The following is a 12943-nucleotide window of genomic DNA, read 5'->3' as shown; positions in this document are numbered from 1 at the left end:
GGAGGATGAGGGAGGACCAAGGGTTCATTTTCATTCTGCAAATATTTCAACTATATGCTGGGCCCAGGTCTGCCTGGGACAAGATGGGGCTTCCATTCACTGAGAAGAGGGACATAGAGGAGAAGTGACTGAAAGAAGGTAATTTGGTTCCGGCCATGTTTCATTGAGCAGTCTCTGCAGCCTCTGAGTGGGAAAGTCTAGCAGATAGTTGGATAAACATGTCAGAAGATGTAGATTTGTGAGGCCTTGGCATTTGATGGTAGTTGAAGTTTTGAGAGCAGGAAGTCTGTAAGATATCTTAGAGGAGCCCTAAACTCAGAGGTCATGGGAAGAGGGCGTTGAGATACAGGTGGACAACAGGAGTGTGATATCTCAGAAACACAGGCGGAGGGAGGGTCAGCTGTGTCAAAGCAGCACTGAATGGTACCCACCTGTGGTCTTGTGAGAGCAGCTGTGGCTGATAGAGGCAGAAGCCAGATGAGAGCAGGGCAGGGGGTAAGGAGGTGGGGAAATCGAGGTAGTGAGTGAAGACATCTGGTTATGAAGCAGGAGAGAGAGACGAGGCAGTAGCTGGAGGGCTTATTTACTTTTCAGAAGAGAGAGACTGGAACACTTCTCTTTAAATGCTGCTTGAAGTTTCACCTTCAAGGAGGAGAGGTAGTCCATACAGGAGGAAGAGAGCAGGAAATGTGGCTCAAGGCCGCCGAGGACCTGGAGAGAATGGATTAGGGTTGGTCAGAGGAGAGCTGTGCTCCCCAGAGTGGGCCCCAGGGGGCTAAGACAGAAAAATTGTTGTCAGTGTGGGGGACCCAGCTGAGATGTGTGGCCATTGATCTGGAGGCCTCACTCTCTAGGCTGTGTGCTTTTCTCCCATTGTGAGGTCTTCTCACAGAAATGCTGTTGGAGTCACCCAGGGTCAGGGTGATTCTAAGGAGGTGAACAAGAGAGTGATTGAAGAGGGCGAGCATGCGGTTCAAGCAGGAAAGGGAGTGAGTAACATGAGGCCAGAGGGGACTGGGAGAAAGTGGGAAAGGGAATGGGTGTGAGGCCTGGCTGAGGAATAAGCATGAATGTGATGGGAGTAACTGGATGGATGGGCCAGAAGGTTGGGAGAGGATGACAAAGGGGGTGCGATGTCTGGGCTTCTGGGATCAGAAGAGGTTCTGCCCAGGGGGAGCTGTGGCAGAAGCAGAGTGGAGGGGGAGGTACTTGGAGATGAGGTCAAGGGGCAGAGAGCCCAGTGTGTGGGATGGATCAACCTCAGAGGCCACCTCGGATGGTGGTGGCAGTTATGTGGAGAGAAGGTGGTGAGGCCGTTGCCAGTGTCTCTGGTATGTAAGGGGAGTGACCGGGAGGGAGGTGGGCATGGGCTGAGGTCTGGCTTACCCCTTGGAGAGTGGAGGGGAAATGGTGTGGATGTGGCCTTGGGGAGCGGGGAGGCTGGTGACCCCACCTCCTGCCCCTGAGCTTGTGGATCGTGAGAAAATGAACAGCTTGCCATGGGGAGGGCTATGGGGAAGCCGAGACCTTAGGGGCAGGGGAGTCAGGTGTCAGTCACGGTGGGAGGTGAGGGCAGGGGCTGTGGAGGGGTTTGTGAGCCCCACAGTAGAGGTACTTGGGCTCTGGAGAGGAGGTGGGAGGACAATCAGAGCAGGGTGGAGGGAGCACACAGCAGGAGAGGGAGGGGGAAGTTCTTTCTGGGTTGATGAATAAGGGATGACCTTTGTCAGAACACACAGTTCTGGCATCCCGGGGTTGCTGGGGGACACCCCTGTACTCAGGAGGGGCCTCCCTCCTCCCCAAGCATGGCTTTCGGGACAAGGCAGCACCTTTGAAGCTGTGCTCCATGCTGATTGTAACTGCCTGCTGGGGAGAAGGAGTGTGGGGCCCCTCAGCTGGGATTTGCCAGGAACGTGGTAAGTATACAGCTGCGGAAGTGACTGTGCTTCCAAAGGCATCTTGCCCAGCCAAGTTTGTTATCTGTAGGTAAAGATTTTCAAGGCCAAGCACTTTTGGAAGGCCCTCCATCCAACAAAATCTCTGTCCAGCTGCTGTCTTATGTTTGAAATTCCTTTAGTGGGGGAACTGCAGCTTGACGAGGTCAGGTAAGGGTAAAAGTAAATGGCCTTGGGGAGGAGGACATGGCTAACCAGCAGATTTTCACCCAAAGCAAGTGTTGAGTGAAAGAATGACTTAAAAAAAAAAAAAGTCCTAAGCAGCTTCTCTGTCCTGAGTGAGAAGAGGTTATGTTTAGCACCTTTTGAAAATTATGTGTATTGTGATGAGACAAATCCCACTAGCCCAACAATGGACCCCACAGTGGTGGAAACAGAATTCTAGTCTCGTGACCCTAGCCTGAGCTAGACCTGCTACCTTCTTCTTTGGCAGCAAATGTCCAAGCGCTTTCTTCTCCTCTCTGCTTTTGTTTGACTTTTCTCTCTCCTTAAAATGCACCCATCCTCCTCACCCCACCCCTGCCCGCCTCCCCGATCCCTCCGTGTTTTAAGGCCCAGTCAGAGGCCTCCTGCCCTGATTGCCTCTGTCTCGTGGTTTGCTGGCGTCTCTGAGCCCACGTCGTCTCTGACCCGATCATTCCTTTCACTCTGAGCAACAATGATCTGAGTACGTGTCTGCACAGCTTTTCTGCTGGACTTTGACAATGAAGACTGTGTCTTTGGCATCTTTATTTTACAAATACAAAGCTGGGGTCATTGTCGAGTGAACTAAATATGAAAGTTAGGCCCCTCTGCACACTGAGGCAGAGACGGTCACCCGGTGTAATCCTAAAGGGAAAACTGGGTGTAAGAACAGCCAACCGATGGCGAGATGTAGACCTATCAGATTTCAGGAGGTTCTGCAGCTAATGGGAAATAGTAAGACCTGGAAAGCCCCTGTGGCTTTAGGATCAGCAGATGGCTCCACACCTCAAAGCCAAAACATGTTCATTAACAAGAGCTAAGATTCTGTTAGTGCTGGAGGCCTAGCAAGGAGGCTGGGGCTCGGGGTAGATTCAGAATGTTCTGCCTGGAGATCTGTGGGTTTCACGGAGGCGGAAGGCAGCTGGCCCCTAGGCTTCAGTGATTACCTCCTTTTCATGTCAAAGAAACTGTGAACTTGGGACAGAACAGGTGGGGATTAATTCTGAAAGACCGTAAAATTTGGATATTTTGTTGTTTGTAGATCTTTTTGCATTAATTTTAGTTATTGCATTAAATATTATTTATCCTGATTACTAACTTTTGGTGTCCGGCTAAGTTTTTGCACCTGAGATGTCTTACTGGTCCCAACCCTGGCTGTCAGGGAGGAGTGGAGCTAAGTTTGATTTGGGGAAGAAGGGTCAGGTTACTGGGGCTGGAAAGCAAAGCGCCAGTAGATTTGGTATCAGGGCAATAGGGGGACAGTGGGGGATCTTGAGCAAGGTGGTTGGGGATTACAACAGTGTCCTAGGAAGGTTTGTCTGGCTCCAGTGTGCAAGGTGGTCTGGTGGGGGTGGGGAGGCTGGAAGCAACATACTGGCGTTTGTATACTAGATAGTGTGTTTCCAGAAGTTTTGTAGTTATCAAAGGAAAGAGTTGGGATTATTAGGGTCAGGCTTTTTCCAAGATAGATGTGTTTCAGATACATTTGATGGTGGAAGTAAAGGGGCCCATTTAATGGAAGTTAATATTTCTCGTGGAGTTCCTACTGTATTCTAAAGCAGGGGTTGGCAAACTTTTACTGTAAACAGTAAACAGGTCGGATGGTACTTTAGGCTTTTCTGTCCCAGCTACTCAGCTCTGCCATTTGTTGTGTGAAAGTAATACAGGAAAAATGTGGGGCAAGGGGATGGGCTGTGTCCCAGGTCTCAGTTGAGTCTCTGGGATGTCCCCCGCCAAGTGTGGGTCCTTGGCTTCGTGCAGGAAAGAATTCAAGAGCAAGCCATAGTAGTGTAAAAGTAGATTTATTCAGAGAGATGCACATCTCATAGACAGAGTGCAGGCCATCTTGGAAGGTGAGGGAGTGAGAGGCCACGAGGTGCGGTGTTGCTAGTTTTTATGGGCTCAGTAGTAAATGGTGCCGGATGAAGTTTGTTGAGGAATGAGATGTGGTCTCAGAATCTCTCTCCATAGATTACTTATTAATTACAAAAGAAAAAGGTACCTCTACAATGGAGAGGTCTTGCTGTCACAACCCTGACCAAGTGATCAAACTAAGTATCACCAAAAATGGGACAAACATTTGTGTCTCCTGATTTAATGGATGGGAAGCATACCATGTCACCTCTGTAATAAGCCTTTCCAAAAATGTTTAACCTGAATCTAATTAAGAGGACCCGATCAGAAGTATCCACATTTTGTAGGATATTCTCCGTGACAGTTGGCCTTGCATCTTCATAAATGCCAAATGCCATGAAAAAGAAGGCAGAAGGACTCTCCTATATTAAAAGATGCTGAAAAGGCATGATCCTTGGCTCAGTCTTGAATTGGAAGGAAAAAAAAAGCTATAAATGAAATTTTGGGGACAACTGGAGAAATTTGAATATATCCTGTATATTAGATAATATACTAATTGTTAAATGTCCGTGGTATGATCATGGAATTGTAGTTATGTAGGGTAATGTCCTTGTTTTAAGAGATATATTAGGGGTGAAGTTTTACGTTTCAGCAAAAATAAGGAAGTATTAATAAACATATGTGTGTATACATGCATATACTAATAGACTAATAAAGCAAATGTGGCAAATGTTTAAAACAGGTGAATCTAGGTGAAGGGTATATGGGTTTTGTTATACTGTTTCTACTTTTCAATAGGTTTGACATCTTTCAAAAGTTTTGGCAGGACAGAGACAGCCAAGCCTAATTACCCTCAAAACAAAACAAAAACGCTTTCCTTTAATAAATGGCATCAATTTTTTTTTTAAAAAAGCACAACTGGAAACTTTTTATTATTCCCTCAGGAATAATGAAATTCAGAAGAGCTTTATATAAAATTTTTAGATTACAGTGTTTTTTTTCAGAGGCTGTTAAAGTTTATTGTAAAATCCTAAGGGGAGTACATTTTAAAACTGTTAGAAGTAATCACTGTGTTCAGCCAGGTTGCAGGATACATAACAATATACAAAAATCACTTGTAATTTCTGTATTAGCAATGAACAATTTGAAAACAAAATTAAGGAAAAAATTCCATAAAAAAATACATGGGAAGAAATTGGACAAAGGAAATACAAGACTTGTACATTTGAAAACTACAAAACATTGAAAGAGATGAAAGAAGAGCTAAATAAATGGACAGACATTACATGTTCATTTAATATTTAATATTTAATATTAAATGAGTAGGTTTAATATTATTAAAGTGGCAATATTCCCCAAACTGATTTACAGAAATGCAACCCCTATCAAAATCTCAGCTAGCCCTTTTGCAGAAATTAACAAGTTGATTCTAAAAGTCATATTGAAATGCAAGGGACTCAAGAGCCAAAATAATCTTAAGAAAGAACAAAGTTGGAGGATGCACACTTCCTGATTTCAAAACTTCAGAGGTGCAGTAATAAAGCAGTGTGGTAACTGGCAAACAGACGTAGATCAGTGGGATAGTCCAGAAATAAACCATTACGTTTACAATGGATTTGATGTCCTCTAAATGTTTTTTATTACTTAGAAAAGAAAGACTGAAAGTGAATTGATTATATAATGATTAAATATCTTTCCATTTCTGGGACAGCACAGCTTTATATTCTTTAATTGTAAAATAAACATAAAATTTACCATTTAAACCACTTTAGGTATACAATTCAGTGGCATTAAGTACATTCACATTGTTCTGCAACCATTGTTACTACCCATCTCCAGAACTTTTTCAGATTCCCAAATTCTGTACCCGTTAAACATAACTCCCCATCCCCCTCCCTCCTCGCCCCTGGAAACTACTAATCTATTTTCTGTCCCTTTTCTAGGTACCTCGTATAAGTAGAATTAGTCAGTATTTGTCCTTTTATGTCTGGCTTATTTCACTTAGCATGAGGTCTTGAAGGGTCATCCATGCGTCATGGTTCAGCATTTTTCTTTTTAACTGAAGTATAGTTGATTTACAATGCTGTTTAGTTTCTGGTCTACAGCAAAGTGATTGAGATATACATATATATTCGTTATTATATATTAATATATACAGATCTATCAAGAATAGTATATTCTTTTTCATTATGGTTTGTTACAAGATACTGAATATAGTTCCCTGTGCTACACAGTAGGACCTTGTTTATCTACTTTATATATATAGTAGTTTGTATCTGCTAATCTCAAACTCCTAATTTATCCTTCCCCACCCTTTCCCCTCTGGGAACCGTAAGTTTTCTATGTCTGTGAGCCTGTTTTGTAAATAAGTTCATTTGTATCATATTTTCGACTCCACTTATGAATGATATCATGATATGTGTCTTTCTAACTTACTTCATTTAATATGATAATCTCTAAATCAATCCACGTTGCTGCAAATGGCATTATTTCATTTTTATGGCTGAGTAGTATTCTGTTGTGTATATATACCACATCTTCTTTATGTATTCACCTGTTGATGAATATTTAGGTTGCTTCCATATATTCACTATTGTAAATAGTGCTGCTAAGAACATGTATCTTTTCAAATTAGTTTTCTCCAAATACATGCCCAGGAGTGGGATTGCTGGATCATATGGTAACTCTATTTTTAGTTTTTTAAGGAATCTCCGTATTTTTCCGTAGTGGCTGCACCAAATTACATTCCCACCAACAGTGCAGGAGGGTTCCCTTTTCTCTGCACTCTCTCCAGCACTTATTTTTGGAAACGTTTTGATGATGGCCATTCTGACTAATGTGAGATTATAGCTCATTGTAGTTTTGATTTGCATTTCTCTAGTAATTAGTGATGTTGAGCATCTTTTCATGTGCCTGTTTGCCATCTGTATGTGTTCTTTGGAGAAATATCTATTTAAGTCTTCTGCCCATTTTTCAGGTGGGTTTTTTTTTTGTTATTGAGTTGTATGAGCTGTTTGTATATTCAGGAAATTAAGCCCTTGTTGGTTGCATCATTTGCAAAATTTTTTCCCAGTCTGTAGGTTGTCTTTTCATTTTGTTTATGGTTTCCTTTGCTGTGCAAAAGCTTTTAAGTTTGATTAGGTTCCATTTGTTTATTTTTGCTTTTATTTCTATTGCCTGGGTAGACTGACCTAAGAAAACTTTGCTATGATTTATGTCAGAGAATGTTTTGACTGTGTTCTCTTCTAGGAGTTTTACGGTGTCATGTCTTGTATTTAAGTCTAAGCCATTTTGAGTTTATTTTTATGTGTGGTGTGAGGGAGTGTTCTCATTTCATTGATTTACACGTGGCTGTCCAGCTTTCCCAACACTACTTGCTGAAGAGACTGTCTTTTCTCCATTGTGTATTCTTGCCTCCTTTGTTGAAGATTAATTGACTGTAGGTGTGTGGGTTCATTTCTGGCCTCTCTGTAATGTTCCATTGATCCATGTCTTTTTGTGCCAATATCTTGCTGTTTTGATTACTGTAGCTTTGTGGTATTGTCTGAAGTCTGGGAGGGTTATGCCTCCAACTTTGTTCTTTTTCCTCAGGATTGCTTTGGCCATTCTGAGTCTTTTATGGTTCCATATAAATTTTAGAATTATTCTCCTTTTATGGAAAATGTCCTGGGTAATTTTATAGGGGTCACATTAAATCTGTAGATTGCTTTGAGTAATATGGCCATTAAATAAAAAATGTTTTTTTAATTTTTAAAAATTTTATTTTTTATTGAAGTGTGTTTGATTTACAATATTAGTTTCAGGTGTACACAAAAGTGATTCATTTATACACATACATATATACACACATATATTTTCAGATTCTTTTTCATTGTAGCTTATTACAAGAAATTGAATATATTTCCCCATGCTATACAGCAGGTCCTTGTTGCTTATTTATTTTATATACAGCGGTGCGTATCTGTTAATCCTAAACTCCTAATTTATCCCTCCCCCCACCTTCCCTTTTGGCAACCAGTTTGTTTTCTATGCCCATAAGTCTATTTCTGGTTTGTAAATAAAATTTGTATCTTTTTTTAGATTTTACACATAAGTGATATCCTAAGATATCTGTCTTTCTCTATCTGACTTACTTCACTTAATATGATAATCTCTAGGACCATCCACATTGCTGCAAATGGCATTATTTCATTTTTTTTAATGACATTATGAGTAATATTCCATTGTATATATACATCACATCATCTTTATCCATTCATCTATCAGTGGATGTTTAGGTTGTTTCCATGTCTTGGCTATTGTAAACAGTGTTGCTATGAACATTGGGGTGCATGTGTCTTTTCAAATTATAGTCTTCTCTCTTTGGATATATGCCTAAGAGTGGGATTACTGAATCATATGGTAACTCTCTTTTTAGTTTTTTAAGGAACCTCTGTCCTGTTCTCCATAGTGGCTGCACCAATTTATATTCCCATCAACAGTGTAGGAGGGTTCTTTTTTCTCCACGCCCTCTCTAGCATTATCCATAGGCTTAAAAAATTTTTTTTTAAATGGAGGTACTAGGGATTGAACCCAGACTTCTTTTTTTAATAAAAGCTTTATATTTTTTCTTATTTATTTATTTATTTTGATGCAAGCACTGGGGATTGAACCCAGGACCTTGTGCATGCTAAGCATGTGCCCTACCACTGAGCTATTTCCCTCCTCCCAAACCCAGACTTTTTAATGATGGCCATTCTGACTAGTGTGAGATGATACTTCATTTTAGTTTTGATTTGCATTTCTCTGATAATTGATATTGATATGAGCCCACTGGCCATCTGGGATATGGCCATTTTAACAATATTAATTGTTCCAATCCAAGAGGATGGGATATCTTTCCATTTCTTTGAATCATCTTCAACTTCCTTCATTAATGTTTTATAGTTCTCAGTGTGTAAGTTTTTCACCTCCTTGGTCAGGTTTATTCCTAAGTTTTTTCTTAATGTGATATTTATTTATTTATTTGGGTGGGGTTAATTAGATCTATTTACTTATTTAATGGAGGTAGTGGGGATTGAACCCAGGACCTCATGCATGCTAAGCATGTACTGTACCACTGAACCATACCCTTCCTCCTTATGCAATTTTAAAAGGGATTTTTTTTACTTTCCTTTTTTGGTATTTCATTGTTATTGTAAATAAATACAACAGATTTCTGTACGTTAACCTTGTATCCTGCTACCTTGCTGAATCCATTGATTAGCTCTAGTAGTTTTTATGTGGAGTCTTTAGGGTTTTCTGTATATAGTATCATGCCATCAGCATATAATGACTGTTTTACCTCTTCCCTCCCAATTTGGATCCCTTTTTTCTTGTCTGATTGCTGTGGCTAGGACTTCCAATCCTGTGTTGAATAGAAGTGGTGAGAGTGGGCATCCTTGTTTTGTTCCAGATTTTATCAGGAAGGCTTGCAGTTTTTCACTGTTGAATATTATGTTGGATGTGGGTTTGTCATAAATAGCATTTGTAATGTTGAGATATGTTCCCTCTATGCCCACTTTAGTAAGAGTTTTTATCATGAATAGATTTGAATTTTACCAGATGCCTTTTCCGCATCTATTGAGAAGATTGTGCAGTTTTTGTCCTTTCTTTGGTTGATGTGGTGTATCACATTGATTGATTTATTGAAGCTTGTGACCCTGGGGATGAATCCAACTTGTTTGTAGTGTATGATCTTTTTTATGTTGTGGGATTCAGTTTGCTAATATTTTGTGGAGAATTTTTGCGTTTATACTCATTAAAGATATTGGTCTGTAATTTCCTTTTTTGTGTCTTTGTCTGGTTTTGGTATTGGGGTGATTGTGGCTTCATAGAATGAACTTGGGTGTATTCTCTCCTCTTCAATCTTTTGGAAGAGTTTGAGAAGGATCGGTGTAAGTTCTTCTTTGTGTGTTTTGTAGAATTCCCCAGTGAAGCCATCCAGTCCTGGACTTCTATTTGCAGGGAGTTTTTAAATTACAGATTCTGTTTAATTTCTAGTGATCAGTCTGTTCAAATTATCGATTTCTTCTTGATTCAGTTTTGTTGGGCTGTATGTCTCTAGAAACATGTCCATTTCTTCTCAGTTGTCCATTTTATTGGCATACAGTTGTTCATAGTATTCTCTTATGGTTTTTAATATTTCTGTGGTGTTATTTGCTATTTCTTCCCTATCATTTCTTGTTTTACTTGAGTCCTCTCTCTTTTTTTCTTGGTGAGCCTGGCCAGAGGTTTGTTGATTTTATTTACCCTTTCAAAAAACTAGTTATTGGTTTTGTTGATTTTTTTCTATTATTTTTTAAATTTCTATTTTATTTATTTCCTCCCTGATCTTTATTATTTCTTTCCTTGTGCTGACTTTAGGTTTTGTTTGTTCTTCTTTTTCTAATTCTTTTAGGGGGTAGATAGCACCCAGCATCCCCCACGTACCAGCAGACACACATTCTGGGCTGGGAAGTGCAGCAAGGTGGCTAGGACTGTCTGTGCTGGTCTCTCTTTCTCTGTTCTGCCTGCTGCACTCTGAGCCTCTAAGCTCTTTATCTGTCCCAGCTGATCTCCTAGCCGCTGAAGGAGGTTCCCAGGGTGAGGGAATCTTTTCTCTTCCACAGCTCTCTCCCAGGGGTGCAGGTCCCATCCTGATTCCTTCCCCCTACCCCCCGTTATCCTACTTGGTTATGTGGTGATCTTTTTCGCAGCTTTGGTTGTATGAGATCTGCCAACATTCAGCAGGTATTCTGTGAGAATTGTTCCACACGTAGATGTATTTTTGATATATTTGTGGGAGGAGGTGAGCTCCATGTCCTTCTATTTTGCCATTGTGCCAAAGTCCCTCATTTCTTTCTTTTTTTTAAGCCTGAATAATATTCCATTGTACATGTATACGGTATTTTGTTTATCCATTCATCCACTGATGGACATTGGGTTGTTTCTCCCTTTTGGCTATTGTGAATAATGCTGCTGAGGACATGGGTGCACAAATACCTGTTTGAGTCCCTGCTTTGAATTATTTTGTGTATATACTCAGAAGTGGGATTGCTGGATCAAAGGCCAATTCTAATTTTTCTTGAGAAATTGTCACACTTTTACATGGTATCTGCACTATTTAACATTCCTATCAGCAGTGCACAAGGGTTCCATGTTCTTATATTCTCTCCAACATCTGTATGACATTTTTTGATATTTTTATCTTTTACTTATATTTAATTTTGATATTTAAATATTTTGCTTATTTAATTTTTATCAGAACTTAGTAGCTGCAGATTCCACCTAATTCTAATTGTGGAAAAATGACTACTGTATAAACTGATTGGAAAGTCCTTATTAGCAAACCAAGCGGTCAAAATAGATTTACCTTCTGTTGGAAAAAGTCTGACTTCATTTTATACATGTTTCCATTAAAAAAAAATCTCAGTTCTAAATTTCAAGACAGAGCTGTGCCATGAATTTGTTGTCTGAGTGAAGTAAAGTACTTCCAGTTTCAATATTTCTTTCTAATGCTCTCTTTGCTATACTTTCCAGGAGTTCTTTTTTGGGATTGATGTGTTACTTGACAGGAGTGAGTGAGGTCTTTAGAAACAAAAACTGTTTTAAATTGTCTCTTTACATTTATAACTTAGAAGACTGATTTCTTGAGCATAGGTAAGTACATTTGTCCTTTTTGATTGGATTACTACATTCTGTTGATTCTTATTTTGTGGTTGCCTTTATTCCTTTGATAACTATGTAAACTTAAAAAGCTGAAGCTCTAAACTGTTCTTAGAAACAATGAACAGTATATATATGTAAATTTTACTTTATTTTTTTTGTCAGTTGAAGTCTTACTTAATTAGTTGCAACCTATAATAGTACATACAGTATTTAAAGTAGTAGATAAAGCAAATTGATTTCTCCCCAATATTTGCCTAATCAGTTAATACAATAGTTTTTTAGTATGGTGTATTGACAATTAGTAGATGCTACCTGTTTGGGAGTATTTTGTTTTTGTTTTTTAAATTTAAGTATAGTCAGTTACAATGTGTCAATTTCCACTGTACAGTACAATATCATGCATATACATACATATATTAGTTTTCATATTCTTTTTCATTAAAGGTTACTACAAGATATTGAATATAGTTCCTTGTGCTATAGAGAAGAAATGTAAAAAAAAATCTATTTTTATATATAGTGGCTAACATTTGTAAATCTCAAACTCCAGGAGTTTTTTAAATGTTATCTTTGACATAAAAATCCTCAACAACTTCCTAAAACATAGTTTCAGTATATAGGCCTTTAAAATGCTACTTATATTTTATTAAAATAGTTTTTGACATCCATACATATCTAAGAGCAAAAATAATTCCTGCTGGTTAATTTATATGTATTGTTACTTATCCAATATGCAATATGGTCTTACATAGCACTTCTTTTTTAAAAATTTTATTTATGCATTTACTTTATAGCTTTTAAAAAATCAAAGTATAGTTGGTATACAATATTACTTCTTACAGGTATACAGTATAGTGATTCACAAACTTTTAAAGGTTATACTCCATTTATAGTTATTATAAAATATTAGCTATAGTCCCCATGCTGTACAGTACATCCTTGTGGCTTATTTTGTACCTGATAGTTTGTACCTCTTAATCCTCCTCCTCCATCTTGCCCCTCTTCCTTCCCTCTCCCCACTGGTAACCACTACTTCCTTCTCCACATCTGTGAGTCTGTTTCTTTTTTGTTATATTCACTTGTTTGTTGTATTTTTTTAGAATCCATATGTAAGTGATATCTTACACCATTTGTCTTTCTCTCACTTATTTCACTTAGCATAATGCCCTCCAACTCCATCCACGCTGTACACCGGAAACTAATACAACATTTTAAATCCACTGTACTTCAATTAAAAAGCAACCAACCAACCCATTTGAAATATGGGCAGAAGAACTGAACAG

This window comes from Vicugna pacos, chromosome 16, assembly GCF_048564905.1.
Source record: "Vicugna pacos chromosome 16, VicPac4, whole genome shotgun sequence".
NCBI classification, from domain to species: domain Eukaryota; kingdom Metazoa; phylum Chordata; class Mammalia; order Artiodactyla; family Camelidae; genus Vicugna; species Vicugna pacos.
The sequence above is the reverse complement of the archived record's forward strand: the minus strand, read 5'-3'. Positions refer to the sequence as shown.